Raw genomic sequence first — 11,539 nt, forward strand, 5'->3', positions numbered from 1 at the left:
TATTTTGGTTTTTGTTTGTTTGTTTGTTTGTTTGTTTGTGGTACGCGGGCCTCTCACTGTTGTGGCCTCTCCCATTGCGGAGCACAGGCTCCGGATGCGCAGGCTCAGCGGCCATGGCTCACGGGCCCAGCCGCTCCGCAGCATGTGGGATCTTCCCTGACCAGGGCACGAACCCGTGTCCGCTGCATCGGCAGGCGGACTCTCAACCACTGCGCCACCAGGGAAACCCTGTCAGTGTATTTTGAAAAATGTTTTTGGCTCTAGGACTTACCCAGCAGGGAATGCTTCTGTCTTGGGTCAAAATGGCAAACAGGCCTGCCATTGCAGCATCAAGCAAGTGGCTGGAGGGTATTCAACGCTTCTGGGTTCAATAAACTGGGCTTAATGCAAGATGATACAATATATAAGAATGACGACGCAAAAGAGGCCATAAGAAGGCTTCCTGAGAACCTTTAAAATGACACAGTGTTTCGCATTAAAAGAGCGCTGGACCTGACCATAAGTCAGCTGATCTTGCCTAAAGAGCAGTGGACAAAATATGAGGAGGATAAATTCTACCTTGAACCACATCTGAAAGAGGTTATTTGGGAGAGAAAAGAGAGAGAAGAATGGGCAAAGGAATAATCATGTAGTCTAAATCTGTGGATGCAGCTGTCCTAAAGTAGTTTTATGAAGTTGGTTAAACCTGAAATGTACAATGTAGAACTATCTGGGCTGTAAATGTATTACTTTAAATAAATATCTATTATAATTATTGTTGGAAAAGAAAAGAAAAATGTTTTTGGAAGTTGGAAGTGGCTGCCTAGATTGTAGTGGACTGATCTTTTGCCCTGCAGAGACCCACTTGCTGCCCAACTGGCAGTGACAGGCAGACAGACATTGACCTTGGCCATAGCAAGTTTTCCCTCATGGCTGTCGAGGCTCTTCTTGACCAGCATGACCTGGAAAGAGCAGTTCTGCCCTTGGAGGTCCCAGTGAGCCAGTCGGCAATGCCATTGCCATTTATTATCCTTCCCTGGGAAGGGCAGGGTTCTGCTTGGGAGCTGAGAGCCAGGACTACAGAGCCTGGAGATTCACCCTCGTCCTCAGAGCCTGTTGTGTAAGCCCAGGATGGAGTTGAAAGGAAACGGTCCCGTAGCATCTCTCTCCATGCACGTAACTCTATTCAGGTTCCATTGGCTGGAGAGCTGAAGTCATCATCTCAAGGACAATGTGTGTGGCAGGAGGGCCACCAGCTGCCTAAATTCCTCAGGGTTGCCTTGCTGCTTTTGCGTCCACCCTAGGAAGTAGGCAGAGCAGGTGAGTAGGAGTCTACCTTACAGATGAGAAAACTGAGGCTCAGGTGGACAGCACCGGCTCTGGGACTAGAATCTGAGCTCCAGTGAGCTTTCATGATGAGGGGTGAGATGCTGGGTGTGGGGAGCCACGGTGTGGGGAGGGGGCTGCCTGAGACTTTGGAAGAGGAGGAGAGAGGAGACAGAGGCGTCTCTGTGGGTCCCCGGGCTGGAGACACGGACTCCACCTACTTCGCTCATTTTCTGCATCAGTTCTGTTCTCCCTCTGTTCCCTAGGGCCACCCTTGCCTCAGTCCCAGCTGTAAAAACAATGGGGGCACACACAGGACATTGTGGGGGAGTGAGGACACACACACTATTCATGCTGAACCATGAAACCCCAGAAGCAGGCCCATTACCTAGGAACATAAGTCCACGATCTCTGTCACTGCCAGACAATAGTCCCAAGGCATAGCTGATGTGATCAGAAAGGAGAAAGAAATAAAAGCAGAGAAATAAAATTAAAGAGGAGGGTGACATTACTTGTAGATATGACTTTATACTCACAGCACCCAGAATATCCTAATAGAAAACATTGCCAACAATAGAATTTAGTAAGATGTCTGGGTAAAAAAGTCAGTATTTTCCAAAATAAGAAACAGACAGAAAAATATAATGGAAGAAAGAAGTCCATTTTGAATAGCTACAAACAGATTACATATCCAGGAATATAGTTATCAGCTTATGTGTAAGATGTCAATGAGTAAAATTTGAAGATGCTACTAAAGAACATACACAAACATGCGAATAAATGGAAAAATATCTGTAAGAGAGGAAGCTGCATACTACATATTTGCCAACTGTCTCTAGATTAATATTTAAATTTAGCATAATCCCAGTTGAAAAATAGGATAGTTTTTCTGGAATTAAAGATATTAAAGTTTATGTGGAAAAAGAAATAGATGAGAATAATCAAATTCTGAAAAATAAAAGGTGGTCTAATCCTGAAAGACATTAAAATATATTATAAAGCTAACATAAATTAAGCAGTTTGGTAATGGTGCATGAATAGACAGACCAATAAAACAGTGTGAAAAGTACAGAAATAGATCCAAATACTCATAGAAATTTACTTTATGATTAAGAGGACATTTCAAATCAGTGGGAGAAAAGGAGATTATTTAATAAATGGTGTTATGTTTAGACAAATGGTAGCCATCTAAAACAAAGTTCAGATTCCTTCTTAGATCCTCATACCCAAATAAATTCCAGATGGAGCAAAGATTTAAATGGAAAAAAAGACCCTCACCATAAAAGTATTAAAAGAAAACATGGAGATTTTATTTAAATAATATCCAAATGGGGAAGGACTTCGTCTTTTTAAACATGACACAAAATCCAGAATCCATATAAGAAAAGAAGACTGACACATACGATATCATAAAATTAACATATTCTGCCTTGCAAAAATGACTATAAAGCCAAAAGATGAACAACACACTTGGCTGAAAAAAAAAGTTTCCAACATGTGAAGTGCAGACAGAGATCTAATTTCCTTAAGACCTTTATAAATTCCCACAGATGAAAAAGGAAAAGGACTAACAACCCAAAAGAAAAAAGCAAAGGACTTGAGCAGAGAGTTCCAAGTTCATAGAAAAATAGATAACAGCGGCCTTTAAACACAGGAAAGGGGGCTTACTCTCACTGCTAAAAAAATGCAAACGAAAACTCCTACAAGGTGCCCTATTTACCTATTAAGCTGGCAAAAAAAAAAAAGACATTTGCTCACACATTAAGGGTGAGAAACCAGCACTCTGCAGCATTGCTGGGGGAGTGCAATATGGGAAAACCTCTTTGCAAGACCGTTCAGCGATGTCTCGCAAAATAAAAACCGCCACTAACCCCTGACCTAGCAATATCACGTTCCAGAGCTTATCCTACACATACATGCACACATTTGCTTAGTGACATATGTATAAGGATATTATTAGTAGAAAAAGATTGGAAATAACTGCTGTGTATATCAACAGAGGACCAGTTAGAGAAGTACCGTGTACTCTTACAGTGAACTACTCTGCAGCCTTTAGAAGCACTGTGATAGCTCTAAAATGACATGGAACAAATTTCCAAATGTACGGACTCTATGGACTCGTCTACAGCCGGGACTTCCAAACTTTTTTGACCGTAACTCACTGTAAGAACTATATTTTACATCACAAACTGGTTCGTTCATTCATTCATTGGTTTGTTCTTTCAACAAATATTTATTGAGTAACCACCACATTTTCAGACACTGAAATAGGCATTGAAGAGACAGCAGTGAGTAAAACAGATAAAAAAAAAAAATCTCTGCCATCGTGGAGCTTACAAACATATATAAGAACACAAACTGTTTAATGTGGAAACAAGCAAAGCTCTCCCGACAGAAGGCAAATCAGTGGTTGCCAGGGCTGAAGATGGGGGAAGAGATTGATTTTAGAGAAACACCAGGGTACTTTCTGGGGTGGTGGAAATGCCCTATATCTTGATTGTGATGTGGTCACATGACTGAATGCATTTGGTAAAACACATCAAATTTTACACTTAAAAAAAGTGAATTTTTATTATATGGAAATTATACCTCCACAGGCTTGATTAAAAAAAAAACTGAAACAGAAGTGTCATGGAACAATACTTCATCTTTCCATATTAGATGTCCTAGCCTCTGTTCCATCCCATTTCATTCTTTTTCAGTAAACAAAACAAACAAGATCACACCTATGCTGACCTGATCAATCGATTTTATAACATTTTAATGCATCATTATCCATAGTTTGAAAAATTGTGATCTATATTTGTCACTGTGAGTGTAGGTAAAAGCTGGTGGATCTCATATACGGGCATATATGTTAACAGAAAGTCTGATATATGTGTATATATATATATGTGTGTGTGTGCAAATATATACAAATATTAGCATAGCAACGAACTGCCGATTGGAAACTGAGAGCCTGAGGGTCAGGGAAAGGAGCAAGAATTTGATTTTACTAGACACGCTTTTGGAGTATTTAACTTTTTAAAACCATGAGTATATGTAAGTTTTTAGAATATATTTGCAATGTTGAAAAGAAAAGGGAAAAATCCTGAGAGCAGAATTGGGTTTGAATTATAAACGACCTGTGTGACAGTGGGTAAGTTGCTTAACATCTCTGGGCTCTTTTTCCCTTATCTGTACTATAACAATGTTGGTCTATATCACCCTAAGGCCCTAGCCTCTTAGATATTCCAGTTGTCCTTGAGTCTGAGTCAACCCCATCTACTGGGGCATATTGAATTATTCAGTAGAAGGAAAGGAAGTGATAGAGCCATTCTCCATATCAGCAAACACTGAGCACCCACAACATGCAAAGTACTAGGCTAGAATCTAGGGCTACAGTCTCTGCCTCAATAGTCTAGTGAAGAAACAGCCACACGTACGTAAAGGACACTGCCATACATCAGGTGGTATTGACCTGTTCACAAAATGCTCCTGGTCACAGAGGAGGGAGACTTCATCTTTACCTGGACGGATTAAGAAGAGCTTTAGAGGGGCTTCCCTGGTGGTGCAGTGGTTGAGAGTCCGCCTGCCGATGCAGGGGACACGGGTTCGTGCCCCGGTCCGGGAGGATTCCACATGCCGCGGAGCGGCTGGGCCCATGAGCCATGGCCACTGAGCCTGCGCTTCTGGAGCCTGTGCTCTGCAACGGGAGAGACCACAACAGTGAGAGGCCTGCGTACCGCTAAAAAAAAAAAAGAAGAGCTTTAGAGAGGTGAGTACAGCAAGGCTGGATATTAAGGATGTGGCCAAGCTTATCAGCTGGAAATAGAGAAGAAAGGGCATTCTGGCCAATGAGTACAGCACATCCAAAGTGTTGGGCCCTGAATACATCCACCGTATTCCAAACTCATGCCTCTGCCACCTTTGTGCAGCCTGGAACATCTCCACTCTTCTCTGCTCTTCATATCCTTCCTTGGAAGTCCACAGCCCTGAAAGAGCGTAGCAAATGGCTCCATGTAGCTGGCCTGCAATGTGTCAGAGAGGCTGTAGAGGGACAGAGGCTGCAGAGGTGGGTTGGAGTCAAACCACGAAGGAGCTGGTGGGCTAAGCTAAGGGCTTTGAACTTGATCTTGAGGGCAACAGTGAGGAGGAACAGGGTCAACAGTCAGATTTGCTGCAGAAAGTTGACCCTGACGTCAGTGTGGAGAATGGACTGAAAGACTCGAGGACCAGTTAGGAGGCTGATGCACCAGAGGGTTGGCCCCCTTCACTCCCAGCCTTTGTACCCAGAGAAGAACCGATTCTCCACGGACCATATGTGATCAGACTGCCAAAGAGAGCTAGCCATGCGCCTGCTTACGGCTGTGTCTGTTCCAAGCAGACTGAGCTCTTTGAAACCCTCCACTGGGGTGATAGGTGGAGGCTTGTGGTGGTCTCAGCTTATGCAGCCCAAAGCCTTGCCAACCTGGAAGGGTCCTCCTGGAGGAATGCACGGATCTACGCTGCTCTTCTGTAGCACGGAGAAGTGAGGGAGGATGAGGGGCAACGTTGGGCATGAGGGCTACTCTCTCCATCCATCTTCACGTGCATGTGAATCGCCTGGAAATCTTGCTACAATGCAGATTCTGATCAGTAGGTCTGGACTGTGGCCTGAGGTTCTGCTTCCAGGGAAGCTCCTGGTCCACAGACTACACTGTGGGTGTAGTTGAGTGTCAAGGGTTTGAGTGTCAAGGGTTTGAGTTGAGTGTCAAGGGTTGAGTGTCAAGGGTTTAGACCACATGGCACATCCAAGGCAGGGCTGTTGGGCTGCCTTCATTCTTTCATTTATTCATTCTTCTGTTTATGCAACAAAAATTCCTGCTTGCATTTTTTTGTTGTTCGTTGACTTAAATGAAGTGCTAAGGGAAGTGCTTACTATGTGCCAGGCGTCACTCTAAATGCTTTACAAATACTAACTCATTCAATCTCACTACAACCCCACACGGGAGTTGCTGTTATGGTCCCTATCTCAAGCTTAGGGAAACCGAGGCACGGAGACGTGAAATAACTTGCCCAAAGTCTCCCATCTGGTAGATGGCCCGGTGAATGCTGTCATTACCAGGTGAGTTGCAGTACCTGACCCCTTTCTGTAGCACCACGTGGAATGTGGGGCATTGGGTCCCCAAACCAAAGTGGAGGCGTTCGTAGAGCTGGGAGGGTGCTGCCTGGTGATGAGCCTGGAATCCCCTTCCCTTGCTGAACATGTGCTGATGGAGCCCATCCGGCCTCTCCACCTATTTCAGTGGGGTTGGGAGCAGAGTAGAGCAGCCTTTCTGGTGCCAAGGTATATGTATGAGTTTCCTACGAGCCAAATGGACACCCAGAAGGCAGGAGAGCTTGAGCTGTCTTGTAAGTACCAGGGAACCCCAGAAATAAGAGGCCGTGGAGGAGATAACGAGGGGCCAGGGGTTAAAAGTGGTTAAAGCGAAACAGGTGTCCCCAGGGAGGGAACCTCCCACAGGTGGAGATGACCATGGGCAGTTGGGTGTTCAGGATGGGAGCTCTGGGGGAATGATCTGGGTTTGTGATACGCATTGGGGAGATATAGGCACATAGATGGCAACAAAGGCCACAGGATTGGCTGAACCTACCAGGAAGAGCATGTGTGCGGAGGAGGCAGGAAGTTAGGACTGGAACCTCAGGAACATCAGCACTGGAGAAACAGGCAGATGAAGAAGCTTAACAAAGAAGATTTAAAAAGGATGGTCAGGGCTTCCCTGGTGGCGCAGTGGGTAAGAATCCGCCTGCCAATGCAGGGGACATGGGTTCGAGCCCTGGTCCGGGAGGATCCCACATGCCATGGAGCAACTAAGCCCATGCGCCACAACTACTGAGCCTGCGCTCTAGAGCCTGTGAGCCACAACTACTGAACCTGCGCGCCTAGAGCCCATGCTCCGCAACAAGAGAAGCCACTGCAATGATAAGCCCTTGCACCGCAATGAAGAGTAGCCCCCACTCACCACAACTCGAGAGAGCCCGTGAGCAGCAACGAAGACCCAAAGCAGCCAAAAATAAATAAATAAAATAGATAAATTTATATAAAAGTAATAGAAAGGATGGTCAGAGAGGTAGGAAGAGAATGGGGAGAGTGTGTGAGAACTAGTCCTTGATGACTGCAAATGGTAACCCTGATGACATCCTCTTGGGAAGTGGACAGTTTATTTTCCAACTTTAATTGGAGGTAGAATTACTCTAACAATGCAGTGGTTTTCCATTGCTCTTCCCTTGTTTTATATTCTTATGTGTATTACACAGTTCCCCATCTGCTGTTTTGGCAGGGATCTCCGCATAAATACGTTTCAACGTATATACACACATGTATTTAAACCAACTAAACTAATATTTATTGCATCTTGATTATGTGCAAAGCACATCATCTCCCAGGCGAGGAGGTTTGCCAGGATGTGATTGTCATATGCTAGATCATGAGATCTGGCGGTGAGCAGAAACGGATGGTGCCCAGACAGGTGTCTCCCCTTAATACAGGACTGTAGAAAAGCTTTTACTAAAGTGAACTTCACACCTGGTAGGTACTCTACCTGGATCAAATCGTGGAGCAGAGAAAACCACTTTCCCTGAACACCTCCTGTTAAGGGGTAAATAAACAAGCTCTCGTCTTGTTTAAGTCACTCATATTTGGCCTCTGTAAACGAGTATTAGTCAGCATCCTAATTAGTACTTACAGACGTACGGCCAAGGGATCACTGCAGAGAAAGGGTGACAGTCTGTGAAGGATGTCCCTCATTAAGCTACATGGAATGTAATCTCGTTTTTGTAACACTGTTTACTACGTTTGTTTAATCTCATGTGTGTGTTCCACATGTGACCCTCTCCCTGCCTTTGCAGGGCGTTCCAGACACGCAGATGGCACGTGCAAGAGGCAAGAGAGGGCAGCACTGCTTGGGAAGATAAAATGGTTCAGTCCCTGGAAGTCCAGCTCAGGGGGTTGGGGGGAGGGAGAAGATGAAACTGAAAGTCAAGATGCTTTTAGATGGAGTTAGAAACAATCCCGGAGAAAAGTATCATAATTTTGGAAACAGTGAGGAATGATTCTCCTTGGGGGACTGATTTTTAGCGGATCAAAAAGAAAGAGAGTCTTCTATTAAGTTTTATTTTGCCTTCACAAGACTGAAAAGGAGTTGGCAGGTTGGCGAGAAGAGCTGTCCCTCAATGCTGTCCTGTTGCTGCCAGGGGTGGGACAGGGATATTATGATGGTGCATCTATAGGGGACCCACATGGCCTAGCAAGATTATGCCTAAAATAGTTTTTATTTTGGGGGGTAGGTTAGTTTTGCTTAATTTAATTTTATAATTATGGGGAAGTTCTAACATATGCAAAATATGGAATGCTCTCCTGAACCTGCATGAACCCACCCCAACCCCTGGCCATGAATGCCTGCCCAATCCTGTCTTATTTCCACTGTCATCCGTTTCCCCTCCCTTATTATTTTAAAGCAAATATGACACATCATTTTACATCATCCATAAACATTCAGTTTGTATCTGTTTGACATAAGAACTTTTAGTAAACACAACCACAAGGTCATGATCACACAAAAAAGGGATTAATTCATATTTCCTTAATGTCATCAATTTATGCAGGTGATGTTCAAATTTTTAATTATTTAGTGAGTGTCCTATTTTTATCTATAATTGTTTTGGTTTGAATTAGATCTAGACAAGACCCACACATTGTGATTGGTTAATATGTCTTTTAAGTACCCTTTCATCTATGGCATCTCCCTCTACCTCTCTCATTTTTAACCCTTGCAATTTTTTTTTTTTTTTTCAAGTGGCCAAATTCTAACCCATATTATTTATTTATTTATTTTTTTAACATCTTTATTGGAGTATAATTGCTTTACAATGGTATGTTAGTTTCAGCTTCACAACAAAATGAATCAGTTATATATATACATATATTCCCATATCTCTTCCCGCTTGCGTCTCCCTCCCTCCCACCCTCCCTATCCCACCCCTCCAGGCGGTCACAAAGCACCGAGCTGATCTCCCTGTGCTATGCGGCTGCTTCCCACTAGCTATCTACCTTACGTTTGGTAGTGTATATATGTCCATGCCTCTTTATCGCTTTGTCACCGTTTACACTTCCCCCTCCCCATAGCCTCAAGTCCATTCTCTAGTAAGTCTGTGTCTTTATTCCTGTTTCACCCCTAGGTTTTTCATGACATTTTTTTTTTTTAAATTCCATATATATGTGTTAGCATACGGTATTTGTCTCTCTCTTTCTGACTTACTTCACTCTGTATGACAGACTCTAGGTCTATCCACCTCATTACAAATAGCTCAATTTCGTCTCTTTTTATGGCTGAGTAATATTCCATTGTATATATGTGCCACATCTTCTTTATCCATTCATCCGATGATGGACACTTAGGTTGTTTCCATCTCTGGGCTATTGTAAATAGAAACCCTTGCAATTTATTTGTGGAAGAAACTGCTTTTTGTTTTGGTCCTGGAGAATTTCTCCTGCCTGGATTTTGCTGGTTGTATGCCCATGGTACAGTTTACTTCCTCCATATTTCCTGTAAATTGGTAGTTTGATCTAGAGCTACATTGTCCCATATATTAGCCACTAGTCACAAATTAATGAAATAAAATAAAATTTCAGGGGCTCGGAAACCATATGAGGCTATTGCTGCTGTATCAGAGAGTACAGATTATACAACTTGTCCATCATTGAAAAAAGGTCTCCTGGATATTTAAAGTCTAGAAGCTTAACCAAATTTAATTTTTTAGGAGGAAGACTATTTTATAGGTGGTGCTGTAAATGTCCAACCGAGGCACATAGTACCTGGCTGCCTCTCTTTTAGGATATTAGCAGCCTTCAGTGTGGGCTCCATTAGTTCATACAGAGAAAAATAGATCTCTTAATGAAGTGGCCCCTCCTTGGGGCCCCTTCCCTCCCTCCATCTCTCCAGCTCTACAAATCCAACATCTCCGAGTCCTCCTTGGGGCTTCCCTCTGCCTTAGATTTGTCCTGTCAATTTCATCTCCTAAATACCCCCTGAATCAGGCCCCTTGTCTCCATTTTGGGTGCTGACACCCTAGTCCCAGTCGCCTGCATCCCTGAGAAACCCACAATGCCTGCTTACCATCATCACATCCTCTGCCTCCTACTGCATTCTCTGCACTGCAGCCGGCGGGACCTCTCTGTCCAAAGCACCTCAGTATTCCCTCCGTTCCTAGGTAAGGACCAGGCTCCCCGGGATCGTACCACACCCTGCAGGGTCTCCCCCTAGCCCCCTTCCAGTTCGTGAGTACTGCCAGGGATTAAACCGTTTAACTGCTGATTCGGCACGGTTAACACTTTAGGTGCTGGATCGTTGGGAGGTCCCTGGGGCTCTAGGGGTGAAGAGCTGGGCCACTGGGGGAGCACTCAGGGGGATGAGACAGTGGCTAAAATTACCAAATGGTACAGAAGTATTTCAGTATTTTAATACCTGGCTTAGCAGTAACAGTACATTTGGTCAATTATCATCTGTGTACCCACCTCCTTTATTCTACCACTGGCTTTATTCTAGTTGCTGGAACTTTCTACACTCCCTCCAGTCAAAGGATACTCTTTCTTCCCCAGCTCCTACTCATCCTTCAGGTCCCAATTCAAGATTCCCTTTCTCAGGGAAGCCCTCCCTGCTCACCTCTGGGGCCACCAGTCTCCCCTTCCATCCTCCGGTGGAACAATGTTTGTTTCCTCCTTGCTTCATTTCTGATTCTATGTGTGTTTCTGGTTTTGCTCAACATTATATTCCCAGCACGTAGTGATGGTACGTAGTAGGTGTACAACAATAATTTTTGTTGAAGGAATAAAATGTGAATTGAGTTAATAGATTGAACTTTAAATATTCGACATCATTTGCTCTGCGGGGTATTTCCTCTTTTTGTTTTGTAATGATTTGGCATCATTAATTTATAAATAATGGTTTATCTTTGCAGGCACACGGGTCCGAGTCTAATGTGTTATCCGGAGGATCTGGTTCATATCCATCCTACGGAGGCCATTTTGCTCGTTTGTAGTGCCTCAAGCATCTGGCCCTCAATAGCAAACAAGGGTTAGACAAATATTCCCAGCATGGCCTACCACGTGGGTAAGAATCACGCCAATGTAGTCAACAGTGATGCAGAGGAAGACACAAGGTGCTGAGACCAGCAGGGTGAAGTTGAGGAGCTAGTCAAGAGCTTCATTTACTGA

At 44.0% G+C, this 11,539-nt stretch overlaps 1 pseudogene; it reads left to right on the forward strand.

Annotated features, from left to right (window-relative positions):
• The first annotated feature begins 302 nt into the window (after nt 1–302).
• LOC113633792 (cytochrome b-c1 complex subunit 7 pseudogene) lies at nt 303–624 on the forward strand (annotated as a pseudogene).
• The last annotated feature ends 10,915 nt before the right edge of the window (nt 625–11,539 follow it).

This window comes from Aethalodelphis obliquidens, unplaced genomic scaffold, assembly GCF_003676395.1.
Source record: "Aethalodelphis obliquidens isolate GAN/ISIS:26980383/991018 unplaced genomic scaffold, ASM367639v1 scaffold41, whole genome shotgun sequence".
Classification (NCBI taxonomy): domain Eukaryota; kingdom Metazoa; phylum Chordata; class Mammalia; order Artiodactyla; family Delphinidae; genus Aethalodelphis; species Aethalodelphis obliquidens.